Here is a 26,018-nt window from a genome sequence, read left to right as displayed (position 1 = left end):
TTGATTTGACCCTAAGGAGGGCAGCGTGTCTATAAACTGTTTACCTTACTAAAGCTGTCATAACAGTTCTCTGCTATTTTATCAGACATTCCCTCCCCGGATGGAATAAAACGACTCGGTCATCAAAGAGATGCTGGTGCTTTTATGACCACTGAAAGGATGCTACGCCCTTAGAAATATGCTTAGAAGGTAAAAAAGTTCAGCAACTTGATCCTGTCAGTAAACTTTTATTAATATTATAATTGCGTCTCTACAGAAATAAGTCAGCCAAAACCGCAATTACAGTAAGTGAGGGCAATATTTCAGAATATTATTATAAGACAGACACCAATAAGGAAAATTACTTTTAAAAAAAACCACACAGTCATGAGACTGTCTACAGTCATTGTACATTCAGTATGAAATCATAAAAATAACGTTTTGACGAATTTGTCATATTAGGAAATTCTGCAGCAGCATGGCTCATTCATTTCCAGCTAAATCTTTAATAGCAGATACAAACCGAGACACAAGTCACATTTGGCTTTCTTTATTGGCCCGGAGAATGTGAGTAATGTGATTAGGCTCTTAATAAAGGTGGTTCATGGTCAGTCTTCTTTCTTCACTGCACAATGAAGAATTCAAAAGTCAGAAGAAAGTAAGACTGAAGTATGTGTGGCATTTAATATAAACTTGTCAGGAATTTAGCATTTACAATACACTGCATGCAACGTCTGGGTATAAAACAGTATGCCATTAAATTTATAGGTGATTTTGTTGTACTTGATTAAAACTCAATGGGTATAAATGGAAGTTCGTTATTGATGAGTGGTACGTGACATATTGTCTTCAATATGATTGCACTTCTTTTCCGTTAGACCAAATAGAAAATAACATCTTGAGTTAATTTACAATAATGGCTCATGAACTGAGAAATGTCTGTGCTAATGTGTTAGGTGACAAAATTAACAAAGCTGAACTTTTCTTTGGGGAGAGAGGCCGTGGATTGTGAATCCCACTTTTTTTTTTGTAGAATCTCGGACGGAATGATTCATGAAATCATTTAGGCATCATTTTCAGGGATACACAGCTTCTTAATGATATTATAATTATACACTGAAGATTAATTTGCTCGTGTGAAGCAAATTATTTGATGGATTACCTAGAAATCGGCATGGAGTGGTGCATATGGGGAATCACGACAGAGCTCAGATTTCTAATTGTGCCCTGAAATGACCAAAACATATGGAAATATATATGTTTTGGCACCAGCGGGACTTCCACAGTGTGAAACCTGCACACGAATGACACAAGAAAAAGAAAAGAAAGAAAGAAAAGAAAAAAGAAACAAAGAGAAAGCACACAACACCACATTAAAAATCAGATTTGGTACATTTTTGTTAATTACTCCTCACAAATGAGTAATTGATTTCTTATCTATTAATTACAGTGAACCTGCGGAGCTCCCCGGACACCCCTCTCACCCGCCCCAGCCAAACTGCTGCCTCTCAATTAGAGGTGGAACTAAAGTGACGGCCACTACTTGCAGTACCCCCCCCCCCCCCCCCCCCCCAATGACACAGATTTAAAACCTGACAGTAACCCAAACTTTGCTAGGTTCCCATAATTACTGTGATTGTGTTGTACTTTTAAATTAAGTCATTAAAATGAATTCAGACTCCTTTTGGAGGTGGAGTCATGAACCATGAAAACAAGGGCTCAGGGAGCACATAATTACTTTTGCGTGTCAAAAGGTTTTCTATTCCCTCAAGGGAGGTTGACTGTGTTTGTATGTGTGCGTGTGTGTGTATGTGTGTGTGTGTGTGTGTGTGTGTGTCTTTTGGATTGTGTTTTTGCACTGGACTAGTGCTACATAAATACCCAGTCTCCTCCAGCTGTTTCATTGAGAATAAATGGGGGTGGTTCCTCTGTGAAATATGTACATAAAAATGACTGGTCACAGTTTTTTTTGATCATATACCTGTATGTCCATATGAATATGACCCTCACACACACAACTGTGTGTCTTGTTTTGCTTCGTTTTTTTTTTTTTTTTAGTAAGGTTGATTTTACTATTTCTGGTCTGTTTTGTGTTCACACTGGCTTTATATGAAGGCACCAGAGGGACCAGTCCATCACATGAACTGACAAGTAACTCATTCATTGGACAGTTTTGCCTCATCAGCACTACATCAACTGCATCTGAGACCTCATTCTGGTGACTGACAGGAGATCAGGCAGCACTTTACTGCACCTTATGTGTCTGTTACCTTCTCGGGTGTCACAAAGAGCTCACAGAAAATAATTGATCATGAGCAATACTGGTCAAGACTGCAGCTTATAAAAATAATGACAAACAGGTAGAAACAGAACAATCATGAAATTCCTGCGCTCATTTGGATGGCACATACATATTATATTTACATTGCTTATCTAGATTGCTTCCTTAGCAGTTCACACTCAGCAGATGGATAGTGGTGTATCTCTTGAATTCATGATAAAAAATCAAATAAATATAATACTATCATAAATCCCACACTTTCTCTGGTTTACTTTCATACCACAAATGAACCAAAGGCACCAATTTGTTTAAACTGTAACAAACCGTTTCAATGTGAAGCCAATGTAAATTTCATTCTGTTAATGTTTCATTTAATATATAGTTTAAGTCCAAGTTGACTTAAATGGACATGGTTCGTACCAAATATACCTTCACCTGGAATATACGCAAATACACAACACACACAACTTTTTATCATTTATCATATTAACCTCCAACCGCTATGTCATAGGTCAGGACCTGGATCATGTCTTTGTACATCAGACTCCACGTGAGGAATTCTGGGATATTTTGTTTTTGACAGACAGTCAAATCTAGTTTTCCCCCAGTTCTAATTTGAAATGGGAAGCTTCCTATGAAATATGATATTTGAATTAAAGATCTTCAAAAGCAGAAAAAGAGCGACCATCTTCCCAACAAACCCCTTCAACAGCTCATGTGGAATCATTTAACCCTGGATCAGCTTTACAATCGTGCAATCTCACCTTTAAAGGTGAGGAATATTGCAAAAGGATTAGTAATTGAGTAACCTAATGCACCAGATGGTTTGTTACACAGAACCATCTGGGAAGGCTTTGTTGGAATAAATGTTTGGCATAAAATCCTTGGCAGGTGATTGGATGAACCATCAGTCTATCATCGTTAATCACTCGCTAACTTCAACCAATCAGATTGTACATCCCTCCCATTTTTTCACTACCAGCAGAGCCAGTTGGTAAATCAAACTCCTGGTGGTCGTGAGAAGAGCATAAACATCTTCTCCATTGAGAAAAGCCTTCAGTACCGTTCTCTGCTCTTCTTTCAATGCAGAACTACTCTCCACTTCCGATATGACTGATGCTATAGCAGTATCTGCGCTAGAGCCGGCATTGTTGTTGACGGTTGGTCCGAACCACTGTGGTTCGGCCACAAGCCAATAGTTTGGAGCCTGACAAGATTGGATTCGTGCTTTCGAGAAATCCAGTTGCTTCACAAGGTTGGTAAATGAGAAGAAGGGAGAAGAAAACATTCAGTTCAATTCACAGGTGGTGAAAGTTTCACTGTAAGCCTGGGAAAACGTGACATGAGCAGGCAGAAGCAGTTAGTTTGAGCTGTAGAAAAGCCAAAGACAGCATCAAATAAAATGAAATAGTGGTCTGACACATATATCTCTGATGTTTACGGGAGACCCTTTAGCACAGCACAGCACCAGCAGGTGTAGTGTGTGGTGTTTAGTTTATGTTCCTCTGAGAGTCAACGAAAGTCACAAAGTCTGAGACCATTCAAACCACATAAAATTAAATGACATTCATTGTATTAGCACCTGTGGCTCTTCAAACTTTGTTGCTGACACTGACACCAGTCACAGCAGTCTTTTTTATATTATAGCGAGGGATCCTACAAATGTAGATCATTTTATGGTAAGTCAGAAATGTTGAACCCAAATATTTGCATACAGGGACTTTTAATACTTGGTTACCTCACTTTGTTTTATATTTTGTGGGAAATTCAATTCACCATCATGTCATTTGTTTTAGAATATTAAGATTAAGTTTTGAAAGATGAAATAGTTTTGCTGCTACAGCCTTACTCAGTCTCTTATGTTCTATAGCTTATAGTGGCTTAAACATAAGATGCTGAGTAATTGATACTATTCAGTCATTTACAATGGCTTTATGCCTCTTTTTTACTTGTACCACTGTTACACTTTAGCATTTACAGTAGTTCCATCAGTGCCACTTAAGGTCAAAATCAGTGCTGTTTTTGAAAATTAACATGAGCTTATTTTTGACGTGTTTTGAGGTGCTTGATGCTTGTGCAGCAAGATGTTTTACATCCACAGCATCAGCTCGTAAACAATGCAGACGGAAAGTGTTACAACACTGACACATTTCTGTGTTTGCATCCAGCCTAGACCAAGAGTGTAGGAAGTGCTCGACCTGTTCTGCCGCCATTTTCACTTCTTGCTTTCTTGCTTTGAGTACGCTTTGCGTTCATTCTGATCTTCAGCAGGTTCACATGCACACGCCAAGAGCAACCCACTTAATGTGTCACAGCTAAAAACTCTGAACAACATCTTCCCATCTTCTTCATTCAATCAAGCTGCAGTACCATAAAATAGTTTTTACTTTTATTTGCAGTAACATTGTATTGCAGTGCATCCAGAGCCACTTAAATTATCCATTGTTTCATTTAACAGTAATAGGACTCAAGAAAAATTCCACTGCACAGTGACAGCACTGGCTGAGGAAAAATAACAGGCCAAAATGTTTGAGGAGAGGTCGTTCACCTGACCCTGTTGCCCTCAGCTGTTTGTCCTTACTCTTGCTCTTTAAAAAACAGAGGAAAGAAAACAAAATGGCAGAAATTGGAATTGAAATGATTTGAAATCACATCAAATTACAGGTAGAGGTGCAGCTTCCTGAGACCAACATTGCAGTGCAGATTACATTTTACTTGCCTTTGTTTTACCACTGCCATGACCTTCCAGGACACAATGACTGCTTGGGATTTTTGAGGAAGAAGTAAGCAGAGTGTGTAATTTTCATTCTTTGAGAGGCTCTGATAGTATACACTGTAAAAAAGCTTTGTCGTTCTCATTTGGTCTGATGCCATGGTAGTAAATGTGCTATATTTGATGTTATATTGTTTAATGCAGATAGCTAACCACGATTGAAAAGGAAGATAAACACAGAAGATAAAACATATTAATTAGTGAGCTGTTTCCCGCTGATTCCAGTCTTTATGCTAAGCTAAGCTAAGATAGTCCTCATGGCTTCAGCTTCATATTTAATGGACAAAATAGTAAAAGCCTTCTCACTCTGAGCAAGAAAGCAAATAAGGATGTTTCCTATTCCTAACTATTGTTATCCTATTACTATTATTATTAAAGGAGCTACAATATTTGTAAGTTTTGCTATTGCTACATAGCTAATGTTAGCATGAACAGGTGTTTACTTACCAGTCTAGAAGAAACGTTGTGAGTTCAGCATCAAACTTCATTCCTTTACTCACCAACAGCTGTCTCCAGAGGTGGAAAGCAACACCACTGTTAACTCTTGTCTGTATCACATCTTTTCTCTCTTTTTGTCTTTCTCTATTGAAGTTAGCATGCTAACCAGCTACCCCTGGTCCATCTTGTCACTTTCTAATAGCGACTCACTGTAGCTTCCAATTTATTCTGAAGATGTAGCGCTGCTCAGAGGCCGTATTATAACCTGAAGACAACCTTGGCTGAAACTCTTGTCAAGTGACTTCACCCCCACCTGCTCCCGACAAGAAACCACAACACCTCCTGCAGAGGAAACTTAGAAATAGCCCCTTTAAGTATAAAAAATTATAAAATCAAATTCACTTTCATCTTTTACTTTACTTTCTACTTGTTTTGTTTCTACTTGTCTAGTTATTGTAAAGTGATTCTAAAGACAGTTAATTGGGATCTATGTACTCACTAAATGCTAAACACACTGTCTTTATAGGTGTACCCAACAAAATGACTAAATATTTACTCATTACATTGTATATATAATATTCAGGCTTTCATCTGCAGATGAATACAGCTTCTGTTGAATTCCCTATTGCTTTTTTTTCTTTTATTGGGTTATGGGAAGGTTCATCATTTACACATTTTTCCCTGAAACACACCACCATACTCGATCAGTGTAAACACTTCCTGCCTGGGAGCTTGTGGGTGTAGCTCTCTACTACAGGTCACTGAACAGTCCCGGTGGTGCAGGTGGGGTTAAGTGTCTTGCTCAGAGGCTCCTTGAAGCCTCGATCGCTGAAGCTGTTAATTTTTGAGAGAGAGAAGTAAATATTTCTCTTTCCTTCTCCTGCTCAGAGAATCTGTGTAAAAAATCTGGTATGTGTTGGATTGTTAATAAGGCAATATTTCAAAATATAAAAATGTCTCTCAGAGGCTTATTTTATTTATTTTTTGTTGTTTCAAATCCCTTGTTTGAGGAATTTTTGGTTAAGGATTACAGAGCCCAGATTAGGGAAAAGTATTGGAGTAATACAAAACACGCTGACTGAAAGTTTATCCCTAAATGAAGATAAGAGGAAGTGCAGCAGGGCTTACTACTGTAATCATGAACAACATAATGAGTGTTTTTCTTGCAAAGTGATGTACCCAACACTTTGGTGTCCACTAATAGCTGTCATGTTAACTACTTTTTTACTTGTTTGTTTGTTTATTTGTTTATTTTGCTGCTCCCCGATGAGTCTGCAATTCTAAAATATGGGATATTGAACCATTTCATCCTCTTAAGTTATTGACAAATGTGTTGTTTGTTAACTCAGCCGAGGGACTGTGTGTACTTTTCTGTTCCATCCACAGATTTATTTACAGCTTGGAAGATAGGGTTCAAAAATGCTGTGTGGTTAATGTTTCAGACAGGGGCGGTTGAAAGATGCCGTGAAGAGGCTGGAACTCTGTTACCCACTGTGCATGCCACTGTAAGGTAAACTCCCCAGGATCCCTGTTAGTCACTGAGGCCACGATATGTTCTGCTGGGTGCCTGGGGGGCGCGTGCCACGCGAGTAATGCGTTTGCCTGTCAGGTGGCTTGTGGTGAGAGCTAATCCTGTTGAAAATAGAAATGTTTTCTGCCTTGGGATGGAGCGAGGGGTGCAAGAGTGATGCGACCGGCCCCAAGGAGTCAGTCATCCATGTGCACGAGGAGAGATAGCCTAATCTTGTCACAGACACAGGGGAAAAAAATGCAAGTCCCAAGCTATCAGTTGCAAAGACTTATGCTTATGGAGATGATTTGTAAAATCATGCTAGCACATGATAGAGTTTTTATTTTTTTTCTTCCCAGAGGCTTTGCTGCTGTTGATCCGTAATTCACTTATGCATACATTTATTTTATATATTATATCATACGCTTACCCTTGAAATTACTTTTCTGTAAGCTTGCTGGTAGGACCCCCGCCGTCTATCACACTCTAGTTTTCCACTTGGTTTGGTTCCCTGTTCTGCATTTTAAATGTTTAAATGTTAAATGCTGTGCAGATGGTGTTTATCAATGACTCATCTCCTCTCTCCCCAGTACCCGGTTTTCTATATGGGGTTGAGTTTCTATTAGATCTACATGTTTGTGCTTCTATTTTTGTTTGTCTTTTTTTTTTGTTTTTTGTTTTGGCTGTGAATATCCCAAGGTTGCTGAAGGAGAAGCTGATTGTTTTCAGGTTATTCTGTGATGACTCTTATGTCCCCCCCTAACTGTAATTATGTCAGTTGAGCATCTTTGTTGCCTCTGAGTGTCAGCTGTACTTTACAGAGTAACACATGGTAGCTGCTTGGAACTCTGCATGCTGCGGTAGTGCGGTGGCGGTGGCGGTAACCGTGATATTCTCTGAGGTCCCGTCAGTGTGACGGAGTGGCAGGAATAATTTTTGCAAGCCCAAGCTGACGGCTTTCAAGTGGGGGAAACAATGGACCAATTCCCTTATCAGGCTCTGCTTCACTCTTAAAATACCCAGCAGCAGTTTTGATGGGGAGCTGACTTCCAGGTTTCACTCAAGCAGCTCCTTATGCATTATCAGAGGGAAGCCGAGCATAATATGTTTGCTGTTTCAGCAAGTAATGCCGTCAGTGCTCGAACACAGAGAATCCTGTGGTCACAATAACACAGTATCTCACATCGGATCACATAGTGAGCAGTCATGCATGGTACTGAAGAACTAGAGAATTGTGGGTAAAAAAAAGACATCATCTGTATAGATCACATGTAGTGTGTCCCAATTCAGGGGCTGCACTACAGGGGTGTGGCTTACAAAGACCGCATATACTGTTCGAAGGACGAGACACAGCTGTGGTTTTTTTGAATTGTCCACCTTGGTTGACTGACTGTAAAAAAACAAAAAAAAAACAACAAAACAACAAGTGACATTAAAACAGTAATTGTCAACCATGGCTTTTTCCCAGCATTCATCAGTTGGTTTATGTTCCAGCAGCAAGGCAAGTATGAGCCAAGCAACCAACCAACCAGGCAAGCCATTAGAAACTGAGGTATTATAAAGTAACAGTCTACTATGAAATACGACTACAGTGTGCACTTTAGCAAACTAAAAAGGAGATATGATATTGACTAATGTTACAAAACAATACAAAAAAATCACTCAAACAAGGTCTTACACTGTAGTTTTCCCTCTATTCTTAGTGTTATGATAAATTCTGAATGTTGTAACAGCTTCTTTATCATTTATAGGGAACTTTAGTCGTGGGATTTTAGACACTCGAAGTTTCCCAGGCTCTGAATCTTTTTCTTTCCTGGGAGAGGTGCAACTGTATCTTGTCTTATCTCAAAGGAACTCTGTGTTCAAGGACAGAATGTAGAAACTGCCAACTTGTTAGTATCTGCGTGTGCTAAAAGGGGCAGGTAGCTTGTTTGCTGGCCATAAATTACACTTGAACACGGACGTACCAGGGCGGATTGAATACTAGAGACAGGACCAGACTTATGCTGTAGTATATTGTGGCCCTTCTCCTCCTGTTGTTAAATACGATTCAATTTAAAATACTACTGGTGCTTCCATAACATTAACATGCATAGAGCAATACATTATTATTATTGTTGCATTCATAGCTGTATGCATTTATTTGTGTGATTATATTTCATCAGTAGTGGCTGAATTAATTACTTATTTTGATAACTGTGTGCTGCTGTTTCTAACTGCTTCGTAACATCTCGAATTTTGCCAATAGCCGCACAGAGAGGAAGTAAGAATGTGATTAAAGGCATCTGTTTTATTAGAAAATTACAAATTCTGCTGCTTTTCTAAATCCACATCAGGGATCCAGTGTATTAATATCTAATCAGTGACTGATTTTCTCTTTTAAATAGTAGCTTTCACATGTGTCCAATGTTTAGATTTTTTTTTGTGTGTGTGCAATTTTTTTTTCCTGGTGGAAAGTTCATGTACATAGAGCAACATGGAAGGCCAAAAAGAGCGTCTCTACTGCTCACTCTTCACTTGTAACATAACTTTAAACCGCAACACAGATAATAGTAAATAATCTGAAACCAAATGCCGTGCATTGAAATAATTGTTTTGCCACTGATCAGGCAGATGAGACGTAGAACATCTTGCTGAGGAAGAACAAGGTGTCTCTATTACTGCCAACAGCTCTGCAGAAAAATTACGCCAGCACAGATGCTCCAGCACTTTGCTTCGGATCCAAGGTCTTACTTTTCCCAGCCAGGAAATCAAAGGGAAGTTACATCCCTTCTGATTTGAATGCATCAGCCAGTTCTATCTGTATGTATCAGAATGTGGAAGATCAAATATTTGCTAAGCCATTTGGTGGCCGTTCCGTTTGCTGATGAACATGGTTTAGCCGGTATAGTGATATTACAGAGACAGATTTTTTGGATCCAGGTCTCTTTGATGATGCTTCTATTTCCATGGACAAAACCTGTCAGTATGTGCTGCTTGTAGCCCCCTGGTGTAAAATGTCGTAGCACAAAATCAATTATTGGAAATGTGAATATTAATAACTTCACCAGCAGCAGCTCTTTTGTTATTTATTTTCTGTAATGAAGAAACAAATTAACTGTAGCATCCACAACCTCTGAAACGCTCAAGATCGCTCTGGCATTTCCAAAGTCTGATCGTCTCTCACCCACCGAGAGGGAAATGAAGCATGTGGTTATTATTGGCAGCAAGTAGAGATTTGAGATCCAAAAGCAAAGCTGAAATACTGTTGTACGCCTTTTGCAAAGAGATCCTTCGGTGTGAAATTTGTGCACGTGTAAATATATCACGATTTTGAATGGTAGGCGTTCGTGATAGTAAACGCCAGTCGTTTCGTATTTTGTGAACAATCATGAATTTGTGCAAACTCCAGTCTGTCAAAGATGAGAAATCAGGATGTCCTTGCCAATAGTTTTAAAGCTATGAAAGTGCATTCATGTTTCTGTGATATGTTTGCCTCCTTTTTTTTTCCTAAGATGCCATAATCAATATTCTTATACTAACAAAGGATCAAATGAGGATTTTCTGCTTTTCTCCTGTTTTTTCTGGTTGTTTGGATATTCTGAGATTTGCTTTCTGGACATTTGTTCAGTTTTTTGCTCATATGTTTGTGAGTTATTTTTGTTATGAATTGTTTTTTGCACCAACCACTTTTGTTCTTGTCTGAATTTGGGTCCTGAATTTACATTCGCTATGTCATCTGAAAAGTAAAGAATAAAAGACACGTTTGCATCCAGTATACCCAATAAAAAAAAAATCAAGCATATAAATGTAATTTGCAAGATTGCAAATCAGCAAATCAGATGTACAGCATGCAACAGGTCAGGACACTGAGCAAGCTCTTGAGTCTTCCCCTTCAGATAAGTCATTTATCATGTTGACTGCGACAGGAGTGGGCTGTGGTTGAGATCCACAGTCATAAGCCGCCCCCTCTTAATGTTAGCACAAAGTAAGGTAGCAGTGTATGAGGGGTTGTCAGTAGAAGCTCTCTTAGCATCATTGTGAACACCCACTAAAAAATGTCTACCTGTAAATTTCTTCTGACTTTGTGGAACAAAATTAAATAGCTATTTAGTCAAGTAAGTAAGTTGTATTTTAAATCAACAGAAGAAATGTTTCACTTTAATAATTGACAATGTAGTAATGAATATCTAGACAAATATAATAATATTTGATATATAACAATACTATATAATAATAGTGCAATATATTTCCCTAACTTTGTGATTTATTAGCTTGTTTCCACTGCTTGGGTCTTGCAGGTGGCTGATCAATTGAAGAGGGAATGCTGCGAGGGTATGTGGATTAAGGGGAGACGCTGCGCACCTCACACCTCCAGCCCCCCGCCTTCTGCACAGTAAGCAGCTCCAGCAGCTCTTTGGAATCAGCAGGCCAGCAATTACTGCCTGTGAGTATTATTGCACTACCCGACTTATGAGACGTTCCTGCTGATCAGCACGCAGCGTACAGCGTTCGAGTTTAGTGTGCAAATCCTAACATCATCTCTAACTTCAGTGCGCTCAAATGCACAGGATCTGCAGGCCTTACCTGACACAGTTTCAAAACCATCCAACAATTATCATAGTTAAGAAAGATTATGCAGAAAACAACATGATACCATCTCACATGAGATAGTGCGAGGGTGCTATAAACAAAGGCTTAACAAAGGTGACTCATCTCACAGCAGTCACAACGCATACTTCAAACACTGAAATGTCTGATCTCCGTATTTCATTGGCTTAATTAGTGTCACTCAACATCACTGCACTGCATGTCAGCCAGAGCATCCCTCAGAATGCATGAACGTCCTCTCAAGCAGGTGGCTGTCGCATTTCAAAACACTAGTTACAACCTATTTTGTCCTTGAAATATATGTGTGTACGTATGATACTTGGTATGTTTTTCCAAATATGTTGTGATGGGAAACTGCACCTGCTGCTTGGATTGTGTTCAGTGTTTTTTCTAGTGTAGGCAGCTCTGCATTTATAAATGTTGTTATCTATAGACACGCCTCTGCCTCCACTCTCAAACCCCTTGATGCAGTTTATCACTCCGCCCTAAGATTCATTGCCGGTGACAGTTATTCTACCCATCATTGCATCTTGTATAAAAAGTTTGGTATAAGCATCTCTAACAGTAAGACGTGACAGACATTGGTTTCTGTTTATTTATAAAGCCCCACATGCCATCATACATGACTAAACTGGTCCCATAAGTCATTATTTGACCTGTTCAAGTCATTGGCTGATGCTGGAAATCTCACATGCAAACACTCATTTTGGTAAAACTGCTTTTCATTTTTGTGCTGAACACAACAGGAACATTTTACAGCACAATTAAAAATTGGTCAGTTTAAAACCTTGATCACAAACTACTGTTGTTTGTCTTCTTGTTAATAATTTTTGTGTATATTTACTCTTTTTTTAAGTAATAAGGACATCACCCTCAATGGTCCTTTTGGATTTAAATAAAAGTCAAATGAATAAAAAAAAATAAAAATTACCTAAAAATCACAGGACTTTGCATCCCGAGTCCTGTGTGTGATTTAGTTTTAGCATCAAAATTTCTTTGATTAAGTCTATGAAGAATTTTAAGTTAAATGTTAAGTTTTGTTTTGAGTTTTAAACCTTTAGTGGTACCATGAACCTGTGGGTCCCTGTTTTGTTTTTATCTCATGCGCTCACGAGGACGCACATACACAAATGTGTGCATGCGGCTGAGGCGATGCACACAAATAGTCCTACCACTGGTGGCACGCTTCACCGCTGATCAACAGGTGGCAGAAATGTGCCAAGATATACTGCAATGCGCCAAGGGAAGGCAGGGAAGCAGAAGAATACAAGCTAGTGAACATGGCTGTAAACAACTTTTACTTACTAATACTTAAAAAAAAAACGGCTTAGGACACACACTTGACATGTTTGTTAGACCTCAAGGATATGTGTTTTGGTGAATGTAAACAGCTTTTGCTCGCTTAAAAGAAAACTTCCCACGGTCTGTTTTGATACAGTAAATACAGTATCGTGTGAAATGCTTCCAGTCACTGTGGGCAGTTTCAAACCAAGGCCAAAATCTTTCCATAGCCCGCACCACGTGCTGCAGGTGCCTAAACATAACATATAGAAAAAGTTTGGTAATGCTCCTTGCTATGAAAGGACACTATACTGCGAGAGCAGACATTGGAGGTAAACAAATGAAATACATTTGTAGTGAATAGAAAACATAATCCAGGCATAGTATAGTATATAGTATAAAGAGTATAACAGGTTGATTGAACGTGTCATGGTAAAACTTCCAGAGTGTTAATATACCTAAGTGATCTCTGCATCTAAAAATGTAAATTATGAGCTCAACATGAAATAGATTAAATTACTTTTACTGTGATTGCTGCAGTGTCACAAATTGTCATTCTACTTTTGCCTTTTAAGTTGCCTTGCTTAATCAACAGCAAAAAAATGTTATTTATGGCTGGTCAATAATAAAATAATCTCCCGCAATGCAATCCTCTGGTGTCGAGGTAATGCAGTTTGATAAGCATTGGACCAGTAACACTTTCTGACAACACACAGATGAATTATTAATAAGCACTAAAGCGATTTTTACACCCACTTGTGTACAGACTGTCTGTGGCGGCTGTAGCTGCGGGAGATTGAAACTTTTACCTTGTGATAAAGGTTTATGCAAATGATAAAAAAAAAAATATCTGTCGAAGACATGATCTATTAAAGCCCATTGGTGCACTGATGAATAACTAGTCTTTTCAAGTCCAATTGGTGTGATGTCGGTGATTCGTGATTTTGGTACATCATTCACGTCAGATTATATAGAGATGATATAGAGTAATTCCTTGAATGCACTCCATAAAAAAAAGGTTAAACTGCTGACCTCTATAATGTGCTTATAACCCTGGTAGAGCAGCTGTGGCATTATCATCATCATCGTCATCATCATCAATCAATGCCGTTCATTTCGCTTCACTGTTTCAGACATGTGGTGCATAGAAGGAAAAAGATAAGAGACAAGAAGAAAGAAAGATATGAGATCGAGTATAAAAACAGATGTTGAGATACCATCACGATGTTCACTGATAACCAACACTCTGAAATACAGTTGCGTCACCTTGTGGTTCCATACGCCTGCCTGTCTCTTGATATTCCACTCACCACTGAGCCCCAGTGATCCATTTTCACAGGTATTCCCTTTTCCTCATTACCATACGTTTACCAGCCTATAGCTTTATTACACCTCTTCTGTTGACTCTACTGCATATTAGCTTTCATTTCCCAAACTTGTTTCAATTGATTCTTTTTGCTGCAGATAGCCAAGATATTGACTGAAACTTTTTTTTTTTTTTTTCCAGGACAGTCTTACCCTGTCTTAGGTTTGACTCTATAACACTAAGAAATGGAAGAAAAAACTAAGGGGAAAAAATTGAGATCTATTAGGTTGGTGTACCTCAGTAATATGTCCAGTGGACTGTAACTATCTCCCCACGGATGACCAGACATCTCTGCTTTTCAAGGGAGGAGCATTACAGGAAGTGCCATCACTTCAGCTCCTCTGTGTCAATTGCTCCAAAATGGCCAATTTCCTGTCTAGGATGTGTGTTTTCACATTTTTATCATCCCCTGCCATAGTTATCTAGTTGCACTTAGGGCCATCAGTCATCGATGCTGCGTTGAGAGGAAGCCAATGTGCAGTAAAACTGACGGACGGCCTTCCGCATGACTGAAGATGTATGAGACGAGCAGGCAAGCTAGTGGGAGCTCTTTTTTTATTGTATTTGCGGTGCTGCCATAAGGTGCCAACAGGGAAAATAGCCTTGCTTACCATACCTCTGACGGAGTAGAGCATTTTGGACGCAGTGGCTCTGTCTTGGGCGATATAGTGTTTGACAGGCTTCCTTAGAGGAAGTCAGAACTATGCATTTACACTGTAGACACTGTTATCAATGTCTGCGTGTTCTGGTTTCACTGAGACATGACTCAGATTTATGACGTCAAAATTGACACTGATGCGATATCTGATGTGAGTTTCAGATGTTTTTGGTAGAAAATGTGAGTTTTGGATATTGATATTTGATAACTTTTTTAAATTGTCTTATTCATCTGATTTGTTCTGGATCAGTCTGAGTGTTTTGATATAAGAAACAGTCAAAATGTAGGCACTCAGCAGAGGCTTTTGTCCGAAGCAATATATAAATAAGTTATTTTAACCTGGTTTCAAGTGAGAGTGTTGCCAGATCTACGCCTCAGAAATAATTTTTTATCTGGTTATTGTTGCATGATTGTATTTTATACATATTATGTATCAGAGAAACTCTCATGATGTATTTCTGCTGTATTATTGTGTACTTTCCTCCATGATTCTGTTAATATACTAACAAGACAAGATTTCTCTGTGTCTCTAGTGCATCAGCATCGACCTCAGGATAAACACCACATTCATGATCCAGAGAAGAATTCTCTGCATAATTTGACAAAAAAAGTGGTCCACAAATCAGTCTGTCCATTTATCTTTCTATATACAGCTTTCACACATCTGTATTTAGTCATTTCTCAATCTATTTACACTGACTTCCTAAGATGTTAGTGCCATCATCGTAAGATTAAGGCGTTACTCAAAAGGATAGAAATGTGTTCATTTTGTTCTTATTTTTTGTGCAAATGCCATTTGGCATCCCCAACTCTACAATACAGTGAATGAATCAAATAGAATGAATAAATCTAATAATTTGACTTGAACACAATCTGCATGAAGCCACTTCTCCCCACTCATTGTGACACACTCTGTTATCAGTGTCTGAGGCTGAGGGTTCCTCTCGCCATATCTCACCAAACTGCTCTGTGCCGCATCTGTGCCACTAATTTGGAAGCCTTGTTTTCCTCTATTATCAAATCCAATTAGAGTTCAGTGTGTCTGAAATCACTATAAACACCTTGGAGCCCCACAAACTCATACTTCTCAAACTCACATTAACACATTAACATTTTCAAATTACCATAATCTTCTTAATTTCGACACAGAAGCACTCTCAAACAAGCCATGCAGTTTGTATAACAATGATCATAATTCAGAAATGCCAAATATTCATAACTAGGTGTCAAATATCAAGTTAAGGAGGGTTATGCTCAACAGTTGTCAGTTTTATTCTTCTACATCAGAGTAAAACATATTAAAAGCTGCTGTACTGTGCCTTAAGAAGGGCGATTACATATTCCTCTGCACAGGATGACTGTCATGTACAGTGTTAGAAAATTATTCATCATTTGCATAAGAACAATGAAGGGACACCTCTCAGTGAACTCTAATGAGAAATGTTCTTGTTGGATAGCTTGCGCTCCACCTTGCATACAAAACCCCCATGACTTGACCTTTGAATTATGAACGCTCTCCACTGTATGAAGCTGCATCCATGTTGTGGAGTACAGGGGAGGACTGGAAAGTAAATCATCCCGAGATGCAATGAAATGACATTTAGTTAATGGCTGTGAGTCACCGTGCTTTTAATTTTTCTGTTTCAAGATGGGGAAATATCCCTGAATAGCGTTTCACTTCAGTGGGAGAGCTCACGTCCACCGCTGTGTTGGCAAATTAGCTTCAGCCCCTCTTGTTTTCATGGCAGCAGTTGCATTTCAAACATGCTGCCCTGTCAATCTTCAAATACAAGATTTTTCTGTAGACATCATTATACATCCTGACTATATTTTTTTGGGTTTTTTTTTTTTGCACTGCATTTTTCATGAACTTCTCCTCTAAAGAATGGTTGAGTGAAGCAGTCTGTTTATTTTCAGTACCTGCTACATAATTGGTTTCTCATGCTTTAGGGCAGCGTATTGTTCTTTGTCCAATTAAGAGACAGTTTCCCTCCACTCGGACCCTTTAGTTTTCACTACGAGTTGTCAAAAGTAGATAATCATATTCTGATTTCACCAAAGGATATCCTCACACCGACTGGTTAGAATCAAATAAGCTCCACTGAAATCCTCATTGGTGTTTTTTTAGAGAATCCATGTAAACTCCGTTTGAGCTCTCACAACAAAATACTTTACAAGACATACCTGCCTGGACTGACATTCAAAGCTGTTTTGACAAATAACAATTTTGACAGCAGCACTCTCAAAATCTTCTTACACAGTGGATTTTGAAGCACTTTAACATGGGAACAAAGACAGGTCTATTATTTTATCCAGCATTGTTTTCTTCCTGCCATGTGATCACAAATGTTCATTGGTTAATACTGGTGAAAAGATGGTAAGAAAAATGCCAACTCCAAAACATGAATAAACACATTAAAACAGCTTTGGTTGATCTACTTTGTATTCCATCAGTCTGTTTTGCTGTTGGTGTTCTTGACATCATGTCAAGGTACTGTATTTCTTTTGTAGCTACAGTTGATTTTATAACACAAACTTCTTTTTTTTTTTTCTGTACATACAACACTGACTGAGCCTCACTAGACCACAATATAATGCAGCCATAGGACACAACTCGAATGTTGGGCTTTTACTTACTTCTACTTTCCTTTAAATCTTACCTTCACAAATGTCAGGACCATACTTTACCCTCTACACTCATTGATATGGTCAAATCCCGATTTTATACCGCGACATCATATGACAAAATCACAGAACTCATGAATCAAAGATGAAGACTAAGCTGTGATGTCTGCTTTACTGTAAAAAGCTCACTCAGAGAGACAGTTTGAAGAGACGGACTAGCTTTCTTTTTCTTTTTTTTAGAGATATTTGTTCAGGCTTTTGCCTTTATTACAGTCATAGTGAGAGAGTAAATAAATAAATAGCGTGTTATGACTTTGAAAAGCTGAAATAAAGAGAGATTATGTGTATTTTATTCCAGGAAACCGTATATGTTTTTACTTTTCCAAGTAATAACGTTATTCTCAGTGGTCACACAGCAGCTGCTAGATAACAGCAAAGTGCTGTTTCTATCTAATTTTATATGATCAGTTTCAAAGAAACATCCCCCTTATGTCGTGCCTTTTTACATTAACTCACAAAACACTTTATTTGAAACACCATAGTTATACTTAGTTGTTCCTCCTTTCGCTCTCAAGCAGCCTCAGTCCTTGGAGATTCTGCTCCATGTTGACATGACAGCATCACATCATTTCTGCACATTCATCAGCTGCACGTTCATGCTGCCAATCTCCTGTTCTACCACATCCCAAAGATGTGCTGTTGGATTCAGGTCTGGAGACTGGGGAGGTCACTGAAGTTCACTGACTGTGAAACTGCAGCCATAAAGGGAAGCACATGGTCAGCAACAATACTCAGATTCAAACCGTGATTGATTGGTAACAAGGGGCCCAAAATGTGTCAAGAAAACATTCGCCACACCGCTACACCCCCACCACCACCACCACCACCACCACCAGCCTGGACTGTTGACACAAGGCAGGTTTGGGTCCATAGATTCATGCTGAATTCTGATCCTACCATCTGCATGTCTCAACAGAAATCCAGATCCATCAGACCAAGCTACGTTTTTCCTGTCTTCAACTGTCCAGTGTTGGTGAGTCTGCGCCCACTGCAGCCTCAGATTTCTGGCCGACAGGAGTTGAACCCAATGTGGTCTTCTCCTATTGTTGTAGCCCATCCACCTCAAGGTTCGATGTGTTGTTCATTCTGAGAAGCTTTTTCTGCTCACAACAGCTGTAAAGAGTGGTTATCTGAGTTACCACAACCTTTCCGTCAGCGCCAATGACTCTGGCCACTCTCCTCTGATCCCTCTCACCAATAAGGCGTTTCCACTCACAGGACTGCTGCTCGCTGGATGATTTTTGTTTTTCCCATCATTCTGAGTAAAAACTCTGGAGACAGCTGTGTGTGAAAAACCCAGGAGATCAGCAGTTTCAGAAATACTCAAACCAGTTTGGCACCAACAATCAAGTCGTTGAGATCACTTCTCTTTTTTTTTATCTCCTTCTGATTGGCTGATTGGATAATTGCATGGATATGCAGGTGCACAGGTGTTCTTTAAGTGCTTTGTGAGTGTATGTCGCTCCCTCCTCTCCTCCTTCTCACCACTTGTACTCTGTACCTCCTGATAAAATCAGGTGACTAACAGATGGAGGACGCATGTTTGTTTGTCACAAAGTACTGCTCTCCAGTGATATGTAAGCATGTTACCAAAGACACTGTGTCCCTTTGCTTTAAGAATCAGAAGAAAACATACATCTAACCTCAGTAACAAATAAAACTCTTTCATTCATGACCTTGCCTAAGGCATTAAATATGCCTGTGCTGCCAGTGTTTATTCCTGCTCCAGCATTATAGCTGAATAGCTTTAGCAACATGTAAGCTCTCATTGTATGCATACTGTCTGTTATCAAGGGCTTTCTCTGTCCTTGTCTTCCTGCCTGGGTTGTTGGGAGGAATAGTAACATTTTGTAAGAGATGGAAGGCAACAGGTGTAAAAGGAATTGTGGCCTTCAAATTAAAAAAAAAAAAAGAATGAAATTCAACATGTAGAATGTTAAACAGCCAGTCGCCAAACTTTCTGTTGTACATTTAATTCAAAGGATGTCCCTGTAAAATCGACAACTGACCCTCGAGGAGCAGAGCAGCTTTTTAAATGTGATATAACATCCATTACATTTAGATAAGCTGTTTAACCAGCTCACCAATGTGTGAGAAGGTAATCAAATGTATGAGAAGCTAATCAAATCAATTATGAGATGCTCCAGTGGTTGTCCAGGCAATACACTAATGGTCTGACATGAAACCGCATTGACAGCGCCACCACTAAACTGAGGTTTGAACGTCTGTCTTCACAGATTACGCCAATTACTGAACTTCAAATCCCACTTCAAGGTGTTTTCTACTGTGAGTGAAGTTTTTAACAAAACAAAAAAATCATCCCAACCTTCTCCAACTTTTGTAGTTTCCCAAAGCGTAGCATTTATTTTCCAAATGTAGCAACACCTTAATACAGGGGTATTCAATTAAAATTCAAAGAGGACCAGTTAAACATTTCCTCAAGCAAAGGTCCCGAATAATAACTATACTTTCTTCTTTTAGCATTTCAAGGAAAATAACAGCTGTAATAAGTAATAACTACCTAACGGAGGGCTTTTGAATTTTACCAAATGAAATAAAACGTGATGCTTGACTTTCCATTTTTCTTCTTTAATGTTAACTCCAACAGTTAATCACAAACAGCCTCAACCATTTCTGGAATAAACAATCTCAACACATCTTCAACAACTGAACAGCTTCAACACTTCCTTTTCTCTTCCTTTCCCTCATCCATCCCACTTTCCCCACCTATTTCTCCAACATCGTCTCCCACCATGTGCGTGTGTGTGTCTCACGGACTGACTCAAGTCTCAATGATTGGCTGAGTAGTGTCACGTGACCACTGACGCAAAGGCTTGAAAAGCTGCGAAACGCTCCGTCAAAATGTAATAATTCTCAATAATTTAGAGGTTATAGGTCCGGGTCCAGATAGGATGGCGTCTGGATCCAGATCTAGTCCGCCTATTAGTGACCTCTGCCCTTAATGCCACAATTACTTTAGTTTGCCTGGATGTAAAGAATGGTGTGCAGTTTATACAGTTTTCACAATGTCCAAATTCACATAAAAGATAATAAATTTGACAGTTGACTTCCATCACTTAGAATCTGCATTTCATAGTTTATGAACATGCAATTTTTATGACAGTATGTGGGAAATCTGAGCTGTCCTTGAGAGACAAAATTATTCCTATTTATGTCTTAGTTGATTGTCGCAGTAATTGTCTCCAAGCTTGGCCACTCTCATCCGAACAGAGTAACATCTGGTCCAGATTGAGATTTTTAATGCTGTAAATCCAGAAATGAAAGAGACGTTACAGCATCTGTGCTGACATTAGGATTATAAACACAGCTCTAATTTAAAGCCAAGACAGCTGTTGCGTATCTGAAAGATTTGGTTTGTGATGACGAGCTTATAAGAGATGTTTGCTTTGTCCAACCCAAATGCCATCCAGCTATCCAGAGCACATCTGGAGTTCAGTCATTCTTGGCATAAATAGGCAGCCAGACCAGGTCAGGGAGCTAAAAAGCTAGAAGAAAAAAAAAAAGGTTCGTTAATTTACAGGAAGGTCATGTTGCCTAAGAGTTTAGCTTGACTTCTGAAAAGTCTTTTCCTCAACTGAATATCAGAAAGTTTCTTTGCCTTTCAACTCGACCTACTTTTGACACGAAAAGAAAATGATAAGAGAAAAAATCAGCCCTTTGCACAGCATTTTCCCTTTCTGTCAATAGCCACAGATTGCATTTCAAAAGTAGCCTTGTTTTGCCTTTTTGAAATAAAGCTGAGGCAAAATAGGCCCAGATCTCTTGGAGCAAAATGTGTGTTTGTGGAAGATTTCCTCTAATCCTTGCTGCTAAGCACAAAACAAGAATCCAAGGTCAGCTTTCCAAAGGATGCAGGGGCCATGTTTCTATCATGTAAAGAGATTTACAGGGTGCAGCTTTGTGGTACGTAAGTACTCTGCTACCATTGTCTCGAAGAATACACACCAACTGTACATATTTACGTGAGCACACATCCACAGTCCAACATAACATTCAAAAACGTAATATACAAAGGCACATGTTTGAAAGGTACCACCCAGAGACTGATTTTAAATGTATTGCACTAAAAATACATGCATCATGATTTTTTATTTTTTTTTGGATGTTCTATTTCGTGTTTAAGACAAATAAGCAGGAAATTACTGTGAGGCTGGAATCTCACATAAAATAAGGAACCTGATAGGCTGCGATGCTGATAAAAGGAAAGCTGACTAAGATTCCTGGAATACACTGGTACCGTGTGTCCTGTCCTGTAATGTATGTTCATAAATACTATGATTACCATTAGTTTTGCCATCAGCTGTTGCTGTGGAAGAAGGTGGTTCGTGTATAAAGGAAACGTTTGCGAATGGAATATGAAGATACACAAAGGCTCATCCCTATTAAGAGCACGGCTGGGATTTGAAGTTCTATCTGTGTGATTGTCAGCGTACTCATTGACGCTCAGCGGGAGAAGAAATGCCAATACATCATGTTTCCTACAATGTGTAGATTAGTGTGTGTGTGTGTGTGTGTGTGTGCACATGCATCATTATTGGGAGTGATATTAAAATGTCCCATGGAATTAATCTCTATTACTTATGATGTATGTTTTAGTGGTCCCCTAAATGGATATTCAATAGTCATTAATCTTAAATATGAAATGGCTTTTGAAATTATTTCTATCGGGATCTTGCTCAGAAGAACTGACGGCAGGACGTCGATGTGTTTGCTAAATTAATGAACAACCACAGTAGGGAATTCGATGTCTGTCCTTTTTTTTTTTTTTTTTTTTTTTATATTTTCTTATGTCACAAAGTCAAGGACCATATAAGTGCTTGTGGGTTAAATTGAGTGGAGCTATCAAATATTTGGAGCTCTAGCTCTTGGATTTTCTCTTTTTCTCTGGTTTGTTGGATTTATGTTTAGAGTTTGCAAACAGATTTTGGGCTCAAGGGTGAGCAGCAACTTCCTCTTGTAATGGTTTAGTCTTATCTCATGTATGCTGTTGTGGTGAGAGTCGGCTTTTAAAATGATTGGAAAGCATCAGTGCATGAAGGTCATCACCCCTCATATTGGTGGGTGCACTACGCTACCAAAGATTATACTACTGAGCCTCCTCCAAGGTTGGCTGTAATGGTTTAGGGCCGATTCTACATCAAATATTGATGCATTTAACAGCCGAGGAGTGACTTGCAGCGGATGGAGTACAACAGTTTACCGAGAAACACAGAGTCACAGAGTCAAAGGAACTAATCTTATCTTCATCAGTGAATTACAGTATATTTTGATGGACAGTGGAGCGGGACATTAAAAAAGTAAAAAAAAAAAAAAAGATCTAGCTGCCATCACGGCCATGTTTCCAAAATTGATTTTTTACCCTGTGTGTTGTGAACACTGGACACTTCATGGCTGTGTTCAGTAATGTCAATAAGACTTTTTTCCCCCTTTAAATGTCTTGATAAGCCCTTCTTGACACATGGTTTTCAATATTTTCATTTTGTTTTTGACATTTGATTGATGTTTTTATCAGGCTTGATTTACAATAATTGAACCAGTGGGATTTTAGTATCTTGTTCAAGGTCAAGGACACTTTGACTGGGCATAGCTGTAGCTGTCAATGGACACATGGGCTGTTGTCATTTTGATTTAGCTTATTATCTTTCAGTTATGGGTTCATCTCTCAATTTTGTAGCTTACTATGTTGTTCATGCTTGTGAAGTCAATCACGATCATCATGATTGTACTCCATGGATAAGACCATTTTAATCACTCAAGACACCGCTTACATCAAAGTACATCAAAGTACTTTGTTTTTAAAAGGGACAATGTGTAAGAATTGGCCAACTGTCAAATTCATACTCCAGACAAATAGGGGACAGGATATTACCAGAGAGTTGGAGTGCCCACCCTCTCATGACAAACAAGGAGATGCACTCTTTGGTCCTTCCTCTAGTCGGACCAGCCATCTGGGATACTGGGATGAATCCTAGTGGGCTGCTGCAATGGTGGACTGTCAAAAAATCCATAAAAGCTTTTAGTTTGACACCTCACCCTCACGTTGAGCTAATGTAAGCTTGAACGAATCTTACCTCAGCATGTAGGGCATGCATGTCATGCGTGGATTGGGGAATCATGTTTTCCACACAGGTTTATTTAGCAGTCTGATTATGTAATTGGTAGGTTGTTTTCTTCTGTCATTGTTAGAGTAATGATGACGATTTCACACCCAGTCTGCCAGGTCAGAGAGACAGGGAAGACGTATTGGTGGCAGGAGAAGATCGAGGACCACAAATAAGATGTAAGACAGAAGCATCGATAGCTGAACTTGAGGAGAGAGTGGAGGAATGTGATAGAAAACAAAGTACAAAGTGGTATTACGAGGTGGGCCAGGGCTAGCTGCAACTCTCTGCAACACATTACATAGATGTCTTTGATATAACGTCCAAATTTGTTAAATTCTTTCAATTCTGTTACAATTGTAGTTCATTTTAAAATATTTTAAACTACAATAGTTACATACCTAAAAGGCTGAACCCTGACAGAAAAAATGCATACTATTTGTCAGCATTCACTATTTACCTTCTATAGTACATGAAAGAATCTCCATTATCAGTTGGGAATGTAGCCCAGTAGACACAGGAAGCTGCTGCATGCTCATGATTTGTTGTTCAGTCTGCTTTCAGAGGAAGAGGAAGGAAGAGTAGAAGAATCTTATTTCCGTCAGCACCCACCTTGACTCCACTAACTACATCATTTTTTATTACACAGGAGCAAACTATTCCTATTTCCGTAACCTGATTAATGCACCCCTACACCTCACAATCACCAACGCACATACACAAAAACGTAATCACTTCTGTCTCTGGTATGACCTTGCTGTGTTTGGCAAAAAGTGTGGTTTGTCTCTCCAGCCAGCACTGAGAAGACACCTCAAAACCATAGACACATATCGAATGACATTTGTATTTGTGTTTGGTTTGATGTATTCCTTTTTCGTTGGGTTCATTCAACTAAAGTGTTCTATTCCCCTGACTCCACAATGACGGGCTCCTACTTCCTGCCATCTTTGGTACTTTATATTGCCTTTCTGTGCCTAGTCTAGTTGCTGTAGGTCTCACAGACTAATTTCTTTAGCCAGTTATACCCATGCTCCCTAAAAGGACTTTTGCCAGAACATGTGTTGAACACAGTTGTTCATGTTATATAAATAGTTCATGGAATAACACTGACTATTAAATAATTAAATTCCAATTACAAACATTACGGATGTGGGTCATACAGTATTAGGATAAATGAGGCTGGATTTTCAAAGCAACATTTCATCTCACCAAAGCCCCCTACTGAAAATAATGACTCTAATAGAATACCCATGATTCTATGTGTCTGTTATGTTTATGAATACATTAGAACAACTTGACAGGTGAATTTACATGTAAGGACTGTGTTGATGTGATTTTGTCCTGGCTTCTTTCAGCCAGAAATACATAAATAAATATAACAAAACAAACTAACAAAAAATAAATAAACAAAACAAACACTGGCTTACATTTCATTTTACACTCTAAACTTCCTTGTAGCTTAGTTCACTGAAATCAAACGTTTCTTGTGGTGTACCCCAAGGTTCATTCCTCAGTCCTTTTTTGTTCTGCAAGTTTATGTTGCCCTTAGGTTTGTACTTTAATAGTCACATAGTTGACACAGAGATTTGTGTTTCTGTTCACCTCATGAACTCAGCCATGTTGGTGATCTTGTCAATTCCATTGTAAATATGGCTCAAAGTTCTCTTTGGTTAAATAGAGATTATTGTTTATTGATCATGGTTGATGAGATTACAATGACATCAATTCACAGATCTCTGTATTTCATTGTCTCAGATGCATCCCCTAAAATTAATCGTCAGTAATGATAATAATAATAATAATAATATACCTTTTTTATAGCTTACTATTTAGGTTCTATTACAATACATTTTCATTTGATCTGTCATTTATTGAAATATTAGGTAAGAAAATTATTGATCATTGTTTTTTGTTTTTTAAATGTCTTTTCTTTTCAGATTGATTCTAATTTTATTTTGTTAATAAAATTCCTACTTTTCTCAGTTTATTTTTCATCACACGTGAGGCACATTTTATTGCATCCATTGTATGAAATATGTCTCATGAAGCTTCATCTCACTGACCTCCCTGTGAATGTTGTACTGCTTCATCTGTTTTTCAGACATGCAGATACTGTGTTTCACCTTTCTATTTCTTGTTTTACGATTAATTAGACCTTTCTCACCATCATCGGCTCGCTCAACACACCCATTCACATACCCAGACCCATAAATCTACAACACTGTTACTTACCAGCATCTGCTGCAGTGCAAAGTGGAATGCATCAAGCACCACTCTAGCCTGTTTACTAATTGTTTATCAGTTCTTATCTTATATATATGTATATATATATATA

The 26,018-nt window shown here is 38.6% G+C and overlaps 1 protein-coding gene across 1 annotated transcript in view; it reads left to right on the top strand.

Annotated features, from left to right (window-relative positions):
* The window catches only part of lingo1 (leucine rich repeat and Ig domain containing 1), a 145,101-nt gene that overhangs the window by 66,692 nt on the left and 52,391 nt on the right, over nucleotides 1-26,018 (top strand). Inside the window, exon 3 of the mRNA XM_022756058.1 lies at nucleotides 11,262-11,407. The gene's annotated coding sequence lies outside the window, so the exon portion shown is untranslated. The remainder of the gene's footprint in view (nucleotides 1-11,261; nucleotides 11,408-26,018) is intronic.

The sequence above is a fragment of the Seriola dumerili genome, unplaced genomic scaffold (assembly GCF_002260705.1).
Source record: "Seriola dumerili isolate Sdu_G_001 unplaced genomic scaffold, Sdu_1.0 BDQW01000242.1, whole genome shotgun sequence".
NCBI lineage: Eukaryota > Metazoa > Chordata > Actinopteri > Carangiformes > Carangidae > Seriola > Seriola dumerili.
This window is presented reverse-complemented; position numbering and strand designations above follow the sequence as displayed.